The sequence below is a fragment of the Ranitomeya variabilis genome, chromosome 1 (assembly GCF_051348905.1).
Source record: "Ranitomeya variabilis isolate aRanVar5 chromosome 1, aRanVar5.hap1, whole genome shotgun sequence".
Lineage (NCBI taxonomy): Eukaryota > Metazoa > Chordata > Amphibia > Anura > Dendrobatidae > Ranitomeya > Ranitomeya variabilis.
The window spans coordinates 1,024,872,943-1,024,891,199 of NC_135232.1; the positions used below are offsets into that span (position 1 = coordinate 1,024,872,943).

General features: G+C 46.3%; 1 long non-coding RNA gene across 1 annotated transcript in view; it reads right to left on the bottom strand.

Annotated features, from left to right (window-relative positions):
- The window catches only part of LOC143793028 (uncharacterized), a 40,064-nt gene that overhangs the window by 15,018 nt on the left and 6,789 nt on the right, over positions 1-18,257 (bottom strand). Inside the window, exon 2 of the long non-coding RNA XR_013220032.1 lies at positions 1,024-1,095. This is a non-coding gene — a long non-coding RNA (uncharacterized LOC143793028). The remainder of the gene's footprint in view (positions 1-1,023; positions 1,096-18,257) is intronic.

Consider the following 18,257-nt stretch of genomic DNA (forward strand, 5'->3'; position numbering starts at 1 on the left):
TGCTAAGTATATAATTCCACATGTGTTCATTCATAGTTTTGATGCCTTCAGCGTGAATGTACAAGTTTCATAGTCATGAAAATACAGAGAAATCTTTAAATGAGAAGGTGTGTCCAAACCTTTGGTCTGTACTGTATATATATAATGTGTGTGTCTCAAAACGGCACTGTGCAGGCGCCACCATCTTGGAGACAATTTTTTCCTCTAGCAAAATGTCCCCGTTGGCGCCTGCGCAATAGCATTTATCGGATCGTCAATAAATGCTGCTGCACAGGCATGGCTAGCGCCATTTTGAGAGAGATTTTTTTTCTGAAGATATTTATGTCACCAAATAAAATAATTAAATGGACATTATAGATGTGATCATGCCACAGCGCAGGCACCGCCTCCTGCAGGTGATTTTTTTTTTCCTATATATAATATTCATTATGTAAACTTGGGGGCCAGTCAGTGAGGGATCAGTGACCTGTTATTCGTCATACTGATGAATACCTAATCAGATAATCAGAGCACCACATTAAGACCCCCCACGAGCCTCCCCGGAGCACAAGCACATCACTTACTGAAAATAAAGATTAAACAACAACCGCAAGACAGATTTCATCAACCCAGGTATCATTTTTTGTCTGTAGGCTACTGTGCACAATCCTGCTGACAGATTTCCTTCGAACAACAATTCAAATTCAATGTCTGATTTTCAATAGTTGACATTCAGTAAATTTAAAAAGAGAAATACTAGGATACCAACAATTTTGGCCCATGTGTGTAAAACATATATTCAATACTGACACCCGGAGGCTAATGATGTGAAAAGCTGCTCCCGTTTCGAATTGTTTCCTCTAATATCTTTCTTCAAGCTTTGAATGGACAGCAATTCCAACAGCATTTCACATTTTGGTTGTATTTTGTCTCGTAAGAGAAATTAACTTATATTAAGAAATCAGATTTAAATTCCACAGTTTGGAATTTACAGTTTTAGGCAGAAGTTTTAGGCATGTGTGAAAAAAGCATTAAGCTACTTACTGGTAGCGGCGTTTTTTGGAGGCCCATGACAGCACCATGAGAGAGGGGATCCGCCCATTAGGAACAGGAAACCTACAGAAACAAAAGGGCGGCACCTCTCCCACACATCAGTTGTTTTACAGAGCCTGATAGGACTACTGTGGTTAATGACAAGCATACATAAATAATATATACAATCAAAATACAATCCAAATATCATATGTGAGAAAATCTTTTTTTTTTTTTTTTACATTTTAAGGAAGTGCAACCCCCACGTGAATAGGGAGGGGACTAAGGGGGCCTCCAAAAAACGCCGCTACCAGTAAGTAGCTTAATGCTTTATTCGGACTCCCATGACGGCACCACGAGAGATTTACAGAGACGTAAACCATCTTAGGGAGGGACTATAGCCTGTAGCACCCTTAGTCCGACAGTGAGATCAGAAGAGAACCCCAAGTCCAACCGATAATGTTTAAAAAAGGTGGAAGGGGATGTGTTGTGAATTAGACTTTTTGGCTCCCTCTTGTGGTCACTAGTGATATGACACTTTGATATTCCTTCCTTGCTTGGTACCCACCTGGCCTCGTTAGTCCAGGGGTGTCGCTATTTGAACTTCCTGGATTTTCAGTCTGGTGCCTGGCATCGTTGTAATCAGATCCTTCTGTTTGCTCCTATCTGCTGGTCCTGGTTCTTTGCAAAATTAAGCTAAGTCTTGCTTTCTTGTTTTTGATTATTTTCTGTGCTCTTATTTTTGTCCAGCTTGTACTAAATGTGATTCCTTATATTGCTGGAAGCTCTAGGGGGCGGATGTTCTCCCCCCGTGCCGTTAGACGGTTCGGGGGTTCTTGAATATTCCGCGTGGAGTTTTTGCTGACCATATAAGTCATCTTCCTATATTCTGCTATTAGTTAGCGGGCCTCTCTTTGCTAAAACCTAGTTCATTTCTTGCGTTTGTCTTTTCTTCTTACCTCACCGTTATTATTTGTTGGGGGCTTGTATCCAACTTTTTGGGGTATTTCCTCTGGAGGCAAGAAAGGTCTTTCTTTTCCCTGTTAGGGTTAGTTAGTTCTCCGGCTGGCGCGAGACGTCTAGAATCAACGTAGGTACGTTCCCCGGCTGCTGTTATTTGTGTGCTAGGTTCAGGTATATGGTCAGCCCAGTTACCACTGCCCTATGAGCTGGGTTTTATGTTTGCAGACTTCGCTATTGTCTCTGAGACCCCCTGCCATTGGGGTCATACCAGTATGCCAGGCCATAAGTGAATATTTAATGCATTGCAGAAGTGGGATTATAAGAAAGGAAATTCTGAGTTGGTTTTTTTTTTTTTTCTTTCTTTCCTCCCCTTTATCTCAGAGTGGCTGGAGCCTTGCTGCAGACATGAATGTCCAGACCTAGATTACTAGTGTGGATCAGCTTGCTGCTCGTGTACAGAGTATTCAAGATTTTGTTACTAGCAGTCCTATGTCAGAACCTAAAATACCTATTCCGGAATTGTTTTCTGGAGACCGATTTAAATTTAGAAATTTCAGGAATAATTGTAAATTGTTTCTATCTCTGAGACCTCGTTCATCTGGAGACTCAGCTCAGCAAGTAAAAATTGTTATCTCTTTCTTACGGGGCGACCCTCAGGATTGGGCCTTCTCGTTAGCGTCAGGCGATCCGGCTTTGGCAGATGTTGATGCGTTTTTTCTGGCGCTTGGGTTGCTATACGAGGAGCCCAATCTTGAAATTCAGGCAGAAAAAGCTTTGCTGGCTATCTCTCAGGGCCAGGATGAAGCTGAAGTTTATTGCCAAAAATTTCGGAAATGGTCCGTGCTTACTCAGTGGAATGAGTGTGCTCTGGCCGCAAATTTCAGAAATGGCCTTTCTGAAGCCATTAAGAATGTGATGGTGGGTTTCTCCGTTCCTACAAGTCTGAATGATTCCATGGCGTTGGCTATTCAAATTGACCGGCGTTTACGGGAGCGCAAAGTCGCTAATCCTCTGACACCTGAGTTAATGCAATGTGATAGAGTTCAGACTAGAATTGAACGGAAAAATCATAGACGTCAGAATGGGTTGTGTTTCTACTGTGGTGATTCTACACATGTTATATCAGCATGCTCTAAACGCTTAACAAAGGTGGTTAGTCCGGTCGCCATTGGTAATTTGCAACCTAAATTTATTTTGTCTGTGACTTTAATTTGCTCATTGTCTTCCTATCCTGTTATGGCGTTTGTGGATTCAGGTGCTGCCCTGAGTCTTATGGATCTGTCGTTTGCCAAGGGCTGTGGTTTTGTTCTGGAGCCTTTGGTTAATCCTATTCCTCTGAGAGGTATTGATGCTACGCCATTGGCGGAGAATAAGCCGCAGTTTTGGACACAGGTGACCATGTGCATGTCTCCTGATCATCGAGAGGTGATTCGTTTTCTTGTTTTGCATAAAATGCATGATTTGGTCGTTTTGGGTCTGCCATGGTTACAAACTCACAATCCAGTTTTGGATTGGAAGGCTGTGTCTGTGTCAAGTTGGGGCTGTCAGGGAATTCATTGCGATTCCCCGCCGGTGTCTATTGCTTCCTCTACTCCTTCGGATGTTCCTGAGTATTTGTCTGATTATCAGGATGTATTCAGCGAGTCCAGGTCCAGTGCTCTTCTGTTATGACCCCAATGGCGAGGGTCTCAGAGGAACGTGGAAGTCTGCAGAATACAAAAATCCAGCTCATAGGGCAGTGGTAGCTGGGTTGACCATATATCTACTCCTAACGCCAACACTAGAAGTAGCCGGGGATCATTCCTACGTTGATTCTAGATGACACGCTCCAGCCGGAGAATCTAGCTACCCCTAGTAGAGGAAAACAAAAGACCTTTCTTGCCTCCAGAGAAGGGGACCCCAAAGCTGGATAGAAGCCCCCCACAAATAATAACGGTGAGGTAAGAGGAAATGACAAACACAGAAATGAACCAGGTTTAGCACAGAGAGGCCCGCTAACTGATAGCAGAATAAAGAAAGGTAACTTATATGGTCAACAAAAACCCTATCAAAATCCACACTGGAAATTCAAGAACCCCCGAACCGTCTAACGGTCCGGGGGGAGAACACCAGCCCCCTAGAGCTTCCAGCAAAGGTCAGGATATATATTTGGAACAAGCTGGACAAAAATACAAAACCAAAACAAAATAGCAAAAAGCAAAAAGCGGACTTAGCTGATATAACTGGAACCAGGATCAGTAGACAAGAGCACAGCAGACTAGCTCTGATAACTACGTTGCCAGGCATAGAACTGAAGGTCCAGGGAGCTTAAATAGCAACACCCTTAACTAACGACCCAGGTGCGGATAAAAGGAATGACAGAAAAACCAGAGTCAAAAAACTAGTAACCACTAGAGGGAGCAAAAAGTAAATTCACAACAGTACCCCCCCCTTAGTGAGGGGTCACCGAACCCTCACCACGACCACCAGGGCGATCAGGATGAGCGGCATGAAAGGCACGAACTAAATCGGCCGCATGAACATCAGAGGCGACCACCCAGGAATTATCCTCCTGACCATAGCCCTTCCACTTGACCAGGTACTGAAGCCTCCGCCTGGAGAGGCGAGAATCCAAGATCTTCTCCACCACGTACTCCAACTCGCCCTCAACCAACACCGGAGCAGGAGGCTCAGCAGAAGGAACTATAGGCACAATGTACCGCCGCAACAAGGACCTATGAAATACATTGTGAATAGCAAACGACACAGGAAGATCCAGACGAAAAGATACAGGATTAAGGATTTCCAATATCTTGTAAGGCCCAATAAAACGAGGTTTAAATTTGGGAGAGGAGACCTTCATAGGAACAAAGCGGGAAGAAAGCCATACCAAATCCCCAACGCGTAGTCGGGGACCCACACCGCGGCGGCGGTTGGCAAAGCGCTGAGCCCTCTCCTGTGACAACTTCAAGTTGTCCACCACATGATTCCAGATCCGCTGCAACCTATCCACCACAGAATCCACCCCAGGACAGTCAGAAGGCTCCACATGACCCGAAGAAAAGCGAGGATGGAAACCAGAGTTGCAGAAAAAAGGCGAAACCAAGGTGGCGGAACTAGCCCGATTATTAAGGGCAAACTCAGCCAACGGCAAGAATGTCACCCAATCGTCCTGATCAGCAGAGACAAAACACCTCAAATAAGCCTCCAAAGTCTGATTGGTTCGCTCCGTCTGTCCATTAGTCTGAGGATGGAAAGCAGACGAAAACGACAAATCAATGCCCATCCTACTACAAAAGGATCGCCAGAATCTGGAAACGAACTGGGATCCTCTGTCTGACACAATATTCTCAGGGATGCCGTGCAAACGAACCACGTTCTGGAAAAACACAGGAACCAGATCGGAAGAGGAAGGCAGTTTAGGCAAGGAACCAAATGGACCATCTTTGAGAAGCGATCACATATCACCCAGATAACGGACATGCCCTGGGATAGCGGAAGATCAGAAATGAAATCCATGGAGATATGTGTCCAAGGTCTCTTCGGGACAGGCAAGGGCAAGAGCAAACCGCTGGCACGAGAACAGCAAGGCTTAGCTCGAGCACAAGTCCCACAGGACTGCACAAATGACCGCACATCCCTTGACAAGGAAGGCCACCAAAAGGACCTGGCCACCAGATCTCTGGTGCCAAAAATTCCCGGGTGACCTGCCAACACCGAGGAATGAACCTCGGAAATGACTCTGCTGGTCCACTTATCCGGGACAAACAGTCTGTCAGGTGGACAAGACTCAGGCCTATCAGCCTGAAATCTCTGCAACACACGTCGCAGATCCGGAGAAATAGCTGACAAGATAACTCCATCTTTAAGAATACCAACAGGATCAGCGACTCCAGGAGCATCAGGCACAAAGCTCCTAGAAAGAGCATCGGCCTTCACATTCTTTGAACCTGGTAAATACGAGACAACAAAATCAAAGCGGGAGAAAAACAATGACCAGCGGGCCTGTCTCGGATTAAGGCGTTTAGCAGACTCGAGATACATCAGATTTTTGTGATCAGTCAAGACCACCACACGATGCTTAGCACCCTCGAGCCAATGACGCCACTCCTCAAATGCCCATTTCATGGCCAACAACTCCCGATTGCCCACATCATAATTTCGCTCGGCAGGCGAAAACTTCCTAGAGAAAAAGGCACAAGGTTTCATAACAGAGCAACCAGGGCCTCTCTGCGACAAAACGGCCCCTGCTCCAATCTCTGAAGCATCCACCTCAACCTGAAAGGGAAGTGAGACATCGGGCTGGCACAAAACAGGCGCCGAAGTAAACCGGCGTTTCAACTCCTGGAAAGCCTCCACGGCAGCAGGAGCCCAGTTAGCTACATCGGAGCCCTTCTTGGTCATATCCGTCAAAGGTTTCACAATGCTAGAAAAATTAGCGATAAAACGACGGTAGAAGTTAGCGAAACCCAAGAACTTCTGTAGACTCTTAACTGACGAGGGCTGAGTCCAATCAAGAATAGCTCGGACCTTGACTGGGTCCATCTCCACAGCAGAAGGGGAAAAAATGAACCCCAAAAAGGGAACCTTCTGTACACCAAAGAGACACTTTGAGCCCTTGACAAACAAAGAATTTTCACGCAAAATTTTAAAGACCAACCTGACCTGCTCCACATGCGAATCCCAATCATCAGAAAAAACCAAAATATCATCCAGATAAACAATCAAAAATTTATCCAGATACTTCCGGAAAATGTCATGCATAAAGGACTGAAAAACTGAAGGCGCATTGGAGAGCCCAAAAGGCATCACCAAGTACTCAAAATGACCTTCGGGCGTATTGAATGCGGTTTTCCATTCATCACCTTGCTTAATGCGCACAAGGTTGTACGCACCACGAAGATCTATCTTGGTGAACCACTTGGCACCTTTAATCCGGGCAAACAAGTCAGACAACAGCGGAAAAGGATACTGAAATTTGACAGTGATCTTATTTAAAAGCCGATAATCAATACAAGGTCTCAAAGATCCGTCCTTTTTTGCCACAAAAAAGAATCCCGCACCAAGAGGGGAAGAAGACGGACGAATATGTCCTTTCTCTAGAGACTCCTTGATATATGAACGCATAGCGGTATGTTCAGGTACCGACAGATTAAACAGTCTTCCCTTAGGAAACTTACTGCCTGGGATCAAATCTATAGCACAGTCACAGTCCCTATGAGGAGGCAGTGCACTGGACTCAGACTCACTGAAGACATCCTGATAATCAGACAAATACTCCGGAACTTCCGAAGGCGTAGAAGAAGCAATAGACACAGGCAGGGAATCCCCATGAATACCACGACAGCCCCAACTTGAGACTGACATAGCCTTCCAGTCCAGGACTGGATTATGGGTCTGTAACCATGGCAGCCCTAAAACAACCAAATCATGCATTTTATGTAAAACCAGGAAACGTATCACCTCGCGGTGTTCAGGAGTCATGCACATGGTAACCTGTGTCCAATACTGCGGTTTATTTGCTGCCAATGGCGTAGCATCAATACCCCTAAGAGGAATAGGATTTTCTAATGGTTCAAGAGTAAAACCACAGTGCTTAGCAAATGACAGATCCATAAGACTCAGGGCAGCACCTGAATCTACAAACGCCATGACAGGAAAAGACGACAGTGAGCAAATCAAAGTTACAGACAGAATAAATTTAGGTTGCAAATTACCAACGGTGACAGGACTAACAACCTTAGCTATACGTTTAGAGCATGCTGAGATAATATGTGTAGAATCACCACAGTAGTAGCACAAGCCATTCCGGCGTCCATGAATTTTCCGCTCATTTCTAGTCAGGATTCTATCACATTGCATTAAATCAGGTGTCTGTTCAGACAACACCATGAGGGAATTTGCGATTTTTCTATCACATTGCACCGAATTAGGTGTCTGTTCAGACAACACCATGAGGGAATTTGCGGTTTTGCGCTCCCGCAACCGCCGGTCAATTTGAATAGCCAGTGCCATAGTATCATTCAGACCTGTGGGAATGGGAAAACCCACCATAACATTCTTAATGGCTTCAGAAAGGCCATTTCTAAAATTAGCGGCCAGTGCACACTCGTTCCAATGTGTCAGCACGGACCATTTCCGAAATTTTTGGCAATACACCTCAGCCTCGTCCTGCCCCTGAGACATAGCCAGCAAGGCCTTTTCTGCCTGAATCTCAAGATTGGGTTCCTCATAAAGTAAACCGAGCGCCAGAAAAAACGCATTAATATCAGCCAATGCCGGATCTCCTGGCGCCAGCGAAAAAGCCCAATCCTGAGGGTCGCCCCGTAAGAACGAAATAACAATTTTTACTTGCTGAGCAGAGTCTCCAGATGAACAGGGTCTCAGGGACAAAAACAATTTACAATTATTCACAAAATTCCTAAACTTAAACCTGTCTCCGGAAAACAGTTCAGGAATCGGTATTTTAGGTTCTGACCTAGGATTACTGATAACATAGTCTTGTATGCCCTGCACACGAGTAGCCAGCTGGTCCACACTTGTAATCAAGGTCTGGACATTCATGTCTGCAGCAAGCATAGCCACTCTGAGGTAAAGGGGAAGAAGAAAAAAAAAAAAAAAAAACTCAGAATCTTCTTTCTTATAATCCCTCTTCTGCAATGCATTAAACATTTAATACAGGCCTGGCAAACTGTTATGACCCCAATGGCGAGGGTCTCAGAGGAACGTGGAAGTCTGCAGAATACAAAAATCCAGCTCATAGGGCAGTGGTAGCTGGGTTGACCATATATCTACTCCTAACGCCAACACTAGAAGTAGCCGGGGATCATTCCTACGTTGATTCTAGATGACACGCTCCAGCCGGAGAATCTAGCTACCCCTAGTAGAGGAAAACAAAAGACCTTTCTTGCCTCCAGAGAAGGGGACCCCAAAGCTGGATAGAAGCCCCCCACAAATAATAACGGTGAGGTAAGAGGAAATGACAAACACAGAAATGAACCAGGTTTAGCACAGAGAGGCCCGCTAACTGATAGCAGAATAAAGAAAGGTAACTTATATGGTCAACAAAAACCCTATCAAAATCCACACTGGAAATTCAAGAACCCCCGAACCGTCTAACGGTCCGGGGGGAGAACACCAGCCCCCTAGAGCTTCCAGCAAAGGTCAGGATATATATTTGGAACAAGCTGGACAAAAATACAAAACCAAAACAAAATAGCAAAAAGCAAAAAGCGGACTTAGCTGATATAACTGGAACCAGGATCAGTAGACAAGAGCACAGCAGACTAGCTCTGATAACTACGTTGCCAGGCATAGAACTGAAGGTCCAGGGAGCTTAAATAGCAACACCCTTAACTAACGACCCAGGTGCGGATAAAAGGAATGACAGAAAAACCAGAGTCAAAAAACTAGTAACCACTAGAGGGAGCAAAAAGTAAATTCACAACACTCTTCCTCCTCATAGGGACTGTGACTGCGCTATAGATTTGATTCCAGGTAGTAAGTTTCCTAAGGGAAGATTATTTAATCTGTCTGTACCTGAGCATACCGCAATGCGTTCGTATATTAAGGAGTCTCTGGAGAAGGGACATATTCGTCCATCCTCTTCCCCTCTTGGTGCGGGATTTTTCTTTGTGGCCAAGAAGGACGGATCTTTGAGACCTTGTATAGACTATCGACTTCTGAATAAAATCACTGTTAAATTTCAGTATCCTTTGCCTCTGTTGTCGGACTTGTTTGCCCGGATTAAGGGTGCCAAGTGGTTCACCAAGTTAGACCTTCGTGGTGCGTACAACCTTGTGCGCATTAAGCAGGGAGATGAATGGAAAACTGCATTTAATACGCCCGAGGTCATTTTGAGTACTTGGTGATGCCTTTTGGGCTCTCTAATGCTCCTTCAGTGTTTCAGTCCTTTATGCATGACTTCGTCCGGAAGGATCTGGATAAATTTATGATTGTTTATCTGGATGATATTCTGTTTTTTTCTGATGATTGGGACTCCCATGTAAGGCAGGTCAGGATGGTGTTTCAGGTTTTGCGTGAGAATGCTTTGTTTATTAAGGGCTCAAAGTGTCTCTTTGGTGTGCAGAAGGTTCCCTTTTTGGGTTTTATCTTCTCCCCTTCTGCTGTGGAGATGGACCCAGTCAAGGTCCGAGCTATTCATGATTGGACTCAGCCCACGTCGGTTAAGAGTCTTCAGAAGTTCTTGGGTTTTGCTAACTTCTACCGTCGTTTTATCGCTAATTTTTCTAGCGTTGTTAAACCTTTGACGGATATGACCAAGAAAGGTTCTGATGTTGCTAACTGGGCTCCTGCAGCCGTGGAGGCTTTTCAGGAGCTGAAGCGCCGGTTTACTTCGGCGCCTGTTTTGTGTCAGCCTGATGTCTCGCTTCCCTTTCAGGTTGAAGTGGATGCTTCTGAGATCGGTGCAGGGGCCGTTTTGTCGCAGAGAAGCCCTGGTTGCTCAGTAATGAGACCATGTGCTTTTTTTTCTAGGAAATTTTCGCCTGCTGAGCGGAATTATGATGTTGGCAATCGGGAGTTGTTGGCCATGAAGTGGGCATTTGAGGAGTGGCGTCATTGGCTCGAGGGTGCTAAGCATCGTGTGGTGGTTTTGACTGATCACAAAAATCTGATGTATCTCGAGTCTGCTAAACGCCTGAATCCTAGACAGGCCCGTTGGTCATTATTTTTCTCCCGTTTTGACTTCGTGGTCTCGTACCTGCCTGGTTCAAAGAATGTTAAGGCTGATGCTCTTTCTAGGAGCTTTGTGCCTGACTCTCCTGGAGCCTCACAGCCAGTTGGTATTCTTAAAGAGGGTGTAATCTTGTCGGCCATTTCTCTGGATTTGCGACGTGTGTTGCAGAGATTTCAGGCTGATAGACCTGACTCTTGTCCACCTGACAGACTGTTTGTTCCTGATAAATGGACCAGTAGAGTCATTTCCGAGGTTCACTCCTCGGTGTTGTCAGGGCATCCGGGTATTTTTGGCACCAGAGATTTGGTGGCTAGGTCCTTTTGGTGGCCTTCCTTGTCACGGGATGTGCGGTCATTTGTGCAGTCCTGTGGGACTTGTGCTCGGGCTAAGCCTTGCTGTTCTCGTGCCAGCGGGTTGCTTTTGCCCTTGCCTGTCCCGAAGAGGCCTTGGACACACATTTCCATGGATTTCATTTCGGATCTTCCAGTGTCTCGGGGCATGTCTGTCATCTGGGTGGTATGTGATCGCTTTTCCAAGATGGTCCATTTGGTGCCCTTGCCTAAGCTGCCTTCCTCTTCTGATCTGGTTCCGTTATTCTTTCAGAATGTGGTTCGTTTGCACGGCATTCCTGAGAATATCGTGTCTGACAGAGGATTCCAGTTTGTTTCCAGGTTCTGGCGATCCTTTTGTGCTAAGATGGGCATTGATTTGTCGTTTTCATCTGCCTTTCATCCTCAGACTAATGGCCAAACTGAGCGAACAAATCAGACTCTAGAGGCTTATTTGAGATGTTTTGTTTCTGCAGATCAGGATGATTGGGTGACCTTCTTGCCGTTGGCTGAGTTTGCCCTTAATAATCGGGCTAGTTCCGCTACCTTGGTTTCGCCATTTCTCTGCAACTCTGGTTTCCATCCTCGTTTTTCCTCGGGACATGTGGAGCCGTCTGACTGTCCTGGGGTGGATTCTGTGGTGGATAGGTTGCAGCGGATTTGGGATCATGTGGTGGACAACTTGAAGTTGTCACAGGAGAAGGCTCAGCGTTTTGCCAACCGCCGCCGCGGTGTGGGTCCCCGACTTCGCGTTGGGGATTTGGTGTGGCTGTCTTCTCGCTTTGTTCCTATGAAGGTCTCCTCTCCTAAATTTAAGCCTCGCTTCATCGGTCCTTATAAGATTTTGGAAATTCTTAATCCAGTGTCCTTTCGCTTGGAACTTCCTGTGTCGTTTGCCATTCACAACGTGTTCCATAGGTCTTTGTTGCGGCGGTATGTTGTGCCTGTGGTTCCTTCTGTTGAGCCTCCTGCTCCGGTGTTGGTTGGGGGCGAGTTGGAGTACGTGGTGGAAAAGATCTTGGATTCTCGTCTCTCCAGGCGGAGGCTTCAGTATCTGGTCAAGTGGAAGGGCTATGGTCAGGAGGATAATTCCTGGGTGGTCGCCTCTGATGTGCATGCGGCCGATTTGGTTCGTGCCTTTCACGCTGCTCATCCTGATCGCCCTGGTGGTCTTGGTGAGGGTTCGGTGACCCCTCCTTAAGGGGGGGTACTGTTGTGAATTAGACTTTTTGGCTCCCTCTTGTGGTCACTAGTGATATGACACTTTGATATTCCTTCCTTGCTTGGTACCCACCTGGCCTCGTTAGTCCAGGGGTGTCGCTATTTGAACTTCCTGGATTTTCAGTCTGGTGCCTGGCATCGTTGTAATCAGATCCTTCTGTTTGCTCCTATCTGCTGGTCCTGGTTCTTTGCAAAATTAAGCTAAGTCTTGCTTTCTTGTTTTTGGTTATTTTCTGTGCTCTTATTTTTGTCCAGCTTGTACTAAATGTGATTCCTTATATTGCTGGAAGCTCTAGGAGGCGGATGTTCTCCCCCCGTGCCGTTAGACGGTTCGGGGGTTCTTGAATATTCCGCGTGGAGTTTTTGTGAGGGTTTTTGCTGACCATATGTCATCTTCCTATATTCTGCTATTAGTTAGCGGGCCTCTCTTTGCTAAAACCTAGTTCATTTCTTGCGTTTGTCTTTTCTTCTTACCTCACCGTTATTATTTGTTGGGGGCTTGTATCCAACTTTTTGGGGTATTTCCTCTGGAGGCAAGAAAGGTCTTTCTTTTCCCTGTTAGGGTTAGTTAGTTCTCCGGCTGGTGCGAGACGTCTAGAATCAACGTAGGTACGTTCCCCGGCTGCTGTTATTTGTGTGCTAGGTTCAGGTATATGGTCAGCCCAGTTACCACTGCCCTATGAGCTGGGTTTTATGTTTGCAGACTTCGCTATTGTCTCTGAGACCCCCTGCCATTGGGGTCATAACAGGGATGACCATGTGGCCGCCTTACATATTTGATCCACTGACGCTCCAGACCTTTCAGCCCAAGATGATGACATAGCCCGGGTAGAATGTGCCTTCAGATTCTGCGGAGCCGGACCCCACCTGCTGTGTAAGCGAGAGAGTTAAGGTACCGTTACACTAAACGACTTACCAATGATCACGACCAGCGATACAACCTGGCCGTGATCGTTGGTAAGTCGCTGTGTGGTCGCTGGGGAGCTGTCACACAGACAGCTCTCTCCAGCGACCAATGATCAGGGGAACGACTTCGGCATCGTTGAAACTGTCTTCAACGATGCCGAAGTCCCCCTGCAGCACCCGGGTAACCAGGGTAAACATCGGGTTACTAAGCGCAGGGCCGCGCTTAGTAACCCGATATTTACCCTGGTTACCATTGTAAAAGTAAAAAAAAAAAAACAGTACATACTCACATTCTGATGTCTGTCACGTCCCCCGGCGTCCACAGGGTTACGTGCTGCTGCTCAGAGCTTCCTGCACTGAATGTGTCAGCGCCGGCAGTAAAGCAGAGCACAGCGGTGACGTCACCGCTGTGCTCTGCTTTACGGCCGGCGCTGACACAGTCAGTGCAGGAAGCTCTGAGCAGCAGCGCGTAACCCTGTGGACGCCGGGGGACGTGACAGACATCAGAATGTGAGTATGTACTGTTTTTTTTTTTAACTTTTACAATGGTAAACAGGGTAAATATCGGGTTACTAAGCGCGGCCCTGCGCTTAGTAACCCAATATTTACCCTGGTTACAAGTGAACACATCGCTGGATCGGCGTCACACACGCCGATCCAGCGATGACAGCGGGTGATCAGCGACCAAAAAAAGGTCCTGATCATTCCCTACGACCAACGTTCTCCCAGCAGGGGCCTGATCGTTGGTCGCTGTCACACATAACGAGATCGTTAAGCGGGATCGTTGCTACGTCACCAAAAGAGTGACGTTGCAACGATATCGTTAACGAAATCGTTATGTGTGAAGATACCTTAAGGATTACTCTGTCTGATAAGATTTCCGTGTATGGGGGCAGTCTGGAAAGTTCTTGGATGTCCCCTATTCTGCGAGCTGATGTTATAGCCACCAGGAAAGCTGTCTTGAGAGACAACATTTTAATTGAGGCTTCCTGTAGGGGTTCAAAGGGGGGTTTTGTTAGAGATGAAAGAACTAAATTTAGATCCCACGGAACCGTCCTGTCTTTATGTAATGGTCTAGATCTATGGACTGCCTTAATAAATCTTGATACCCAATAGTTGTTAGCAATATTGCAGGAAAACAGGGCACCCAGGGCTGAAACCTGCACTCTTAACGTACTGGTAGAGAGATTTAATTCTAGCCCTTTCTGTAGAAACTCTAAGATTTGATGTATCGGCACCCCTTCTTGGATATTAAAATCTGAATCGGATAAGAACTTCCTCCAGGTTCTGGAGTAAATTCTCGTTGTTACCTGCTTCCTACTCTTTAGAAGTGTATCTACCAACTTTGGAGAGAAGCCTCTACCTTCTAATAATGACCGTTCAAACTCCAAGCCGTTAAATGGAGTGCTGCCACTTGTGGATGGCAGATCGGTCCTTGAGAAAGCAAGTCCGGAATCTCCGGTAATACCCAGGGAACTGACACCGACATTGTCCTGAGCCAGGAAAACCAGGTTCTTCTGGGCCAGAAAGGGGTGATAAGAATGACCTTTGCTCGGTCTTCCCTGATTTTCCTCACTACTAGAGGTAGCAGGTTCAACGGTGGGAAAGCATAGGCCAGCGGGAAATCCCACTTTATTAGAAATGCGTCCACCGCCAGGGGATTCTCTCTGGGATTCAGTGAGCAGAAACTTTCCACCTTTTTGTTGTGTCTGGTGGCAAACAGATCCACCACTGGCTGACCCCATCTGCGGACGATATGATTGAAAACGTCCTTGTTGAGAGACCATTCTCCTTGTTTTAGTGCATTGCGGCTGAGGAAATCTGCTGTTACATTTTCTTTCCCTTTGATGTGAAGAGCCGTCAAAGATCGAAAATTTGTCTCTGCCAATTGAAACAAGCGTCCCGTGATCTGCATTAAGGTGTCGGAACGTGTTCCCCCTTGACGGTTTATATAAGTGACTGCCACTCGGTTGTCCGATAGGATTCTGACGTGCTGGCCCTGCAGATATATGAGAAATTTTTTAACAGCTAATTCAACTGCCAATAATTCCCTTTGATTGGATGAGGATGTAAAACAACTGATGTGTGGGAGAGGTGCCGCCCTTTTGTATCTGTAGGTTTCCTGTTCCTAATGGGCGGATCCCCTCTCTCGTGGTGCCACCATGGGAGTCCAAATAAAATACTGCTTTCAGAATTAGAAACGTAAATAGTTTAATTTTATCAATTAATGAACTGCAAAGTGAATGAACAAAAGAGATATATGAATAAAAATAATATTTGGTGTCACCAGTCTTTGTGCAGTTGTACCTAGAAGAATTGATTCTCTTTTGAAAGCTAAGTCAGGGATTTTTATAAGATTATAGTCAGTTGTATGAGTAACCATATCATAAAATCATGTGTAGGTTAAAAGTTCAGTCATCAACTGAAGCAAAAACAGCTGTGCAAAAGGTTTAAAACTGGACGAGGAACAGCCAAACTGTGTTACAAAGGTGAGGTTATGGAAAAACTTTCTATGTCACAGTTCCTACAGCATGACAAGACTTCAGCAACCATAGAAAAGGTAGTTACAGTAAATCTGCTAGAAGTGATCTTCATGGTAGAGAAGAATTTCAACTAAAAAGTCATACCGTGGACATGGAAACAGGGTCAAATGGGCAACTATGCTCAAAAACATAGAAACTGAGGTGTAGAAAAATTGTGCTCTTCACTGATGAGTCGAAGTGTGTAATATTTGGCTGTAACAAAAGGCAGTTTATTCAACGATGGGCTGAAACAACCTTCCTGCCGAGTTCCTATAAAAATTGTTTTGCTTTAGATTTCTCTTTTGCTCATTCCCTTTGCATTTTGTTAATTGCAAAAAATAAACTATTAACGCCTCTATTTTTTTTTTTAAAGCATTCTTCCTGCCCCTGCCTAAAACTTTTGCCCAGTATTGTGCATCTGTAAAATGCAGAAGAAAAATGTGAAAAAAAAGCCAAGCCAATAACACAGATGCAGATGACAGACAACATGTGGGATCACGTTACACATAACAAACCTGTAGAGCAGCAGCAAGTATAGACAGTCAGATCAGAAGTGAAAGCTCTGCAGTTATTTCTGTTCTCACACTCATTCCCTCTATAATTTGAACCTCAGCATAGGAAATGAGTAATATTCTAAAGAAAGGTCTGGAATAGCGGACAATGCCATAAGAGACAGCTGATCTTAGTGTAATGTGATCACAATTTTAAAGGGTATTTCCCAAGTGTCACCAATACAGTCACATGTACTGAAAAGTGTATCCACCAGCTGCTCTGACTTGTTTTTGTCACTAAGGTGTCACTGGTGCTGCCTAGGGGGCGCTATCAGGGGGGCACGAATAAATGTAGTGTGTGCAGTAATAAGTCACGAACTCAAGGACCTTACTCTAATGCAGTGAGCACAGGACTTGGCACAGAGCAGTCACGTGACCAGGGGGCAGAGCCTCAGCACGTGAGTGTAGGGAATGACACTGAACACAGCGTGCAGGGCACAGACAGAAAACGTAGTCAAATAGAGCCGAGGGTCAAAGCCAGGAGGGAGTGAAGTACCTTAGTGATAAGACAAAGAGTAAACGGGGACAAGCCAAGGGGTCCGATTACCAGGAGAGACAGAGCAGTACAAAGCAGAATGCAAGTGCAGCGCCCCAGAGTCCTGGTCGTTGCAGTATTGGCGCTCTTCCACAAGGGGGAGTGATGGTACGTCTGATGGCACTAAAGGAGTTCATCTGACCAGGTATCACAGTCACACACTACACTTCACACTCTGGCCACCAGGGGGAGCAAAAGGTTCTATGTATTAGGCCACTCCTCACACTCTGGTAAAACTGGGGGTTGGATAGGAAGTTAGAGAGAAGCTGACTGGGTTTTGCCCAGGTAACATCTAGTGAGAGGAGAGCGTTGCTTGGGAAGACTCAGGGAGGTCTCTGTCAGGGGTGGGATCCTGACAGTAGCCTAGCATGAGACAGATCGTTATGGAGCCGCGCCTGCACCTCATTGCGGCGGCATCCTAAGAAAGGACACGAAGCGAAGTGGATTGTGGAGAAGTGAGAAACGAGATCACAGCACAAAGGGGATAGAACCAGGAGGAGTCGTGCCCCAAGATCGGCAACATCCTTCTGAGGAGCATATCCGGTGGCCGGAACGCCGAGGAAGTAATAGGCTCTACGCATTACTTTGAACTAAGGCAGGGCAGTTAACTCTAGGTTGGCTGTCTCACCTTTACACCTAAAGAAGACAACGGAGGCAATTGTGGGAGAGGGGCCTCTCTAGGGTCCCTATAAAATAACTCCAGGCCTACCCCGTCATACGGGTGCGTCCTATCCAAACCATCTGGGGGACGGAGAGAGAGAACAGAAATATACACGACAGTTGTGAGGACTATCCCGTGGTGCTCAGCAGGGAGGTACTACAACACACAGGCGCTAGTAGGAAGGCTACTGATTTCCACCTGCAAAGGGAACTCTGGATGTGCCTTCGGACCGGCCGGTCTCAGCCAGCCCTGTTAGCAGTGCTCTGGATTGTGGATGCCGAAGCCTTCAGTAAAAAGGTAAAGAGACTGCAACCCTGTGTCCTCGTCATTTACTGCGACCTACACCATCACTATCTACTCATCAAGGGAAGCCCTGGGGACATACTTCACCTGTGGTAAGTTACACCATCTAGCTGCCATTCCATCACCCCAGCGGACCCCTAGCAGCGTCGGTCACCCTGACCGAACACCACAGGTGGCGTCACGAACACTTGACAAACTCTCACCTACACCTTTAATTGGGCGCCACTTAGCAGGGCCACAGACCGGGTCGGGCCACCGTGACACCCCTAGAACCGAGACAGAGGGACCCGGTACCGAGTACCCCGCTGCCCTGCGTTTGGGGGCCGCTCCACAAAGACGGAAGTCAGAGAACAAAACCGAGTCATACACAGCAAGGCACACTAGCACAGAGGCACAGCGTTTACGGACGAGAACCTGGGTCAGCAACCACAAGCCGACTATACGGAATTATCACCGACACACAATCCAGGAACTGCCAACATTAAATAGCCGCCCCAGAACCAAAGAGAGGCGGACTAAAATTAACCCTGACCTGACCAGGATGGAGGCGGCACCATCCTGTCCAGAGTCATGATAGT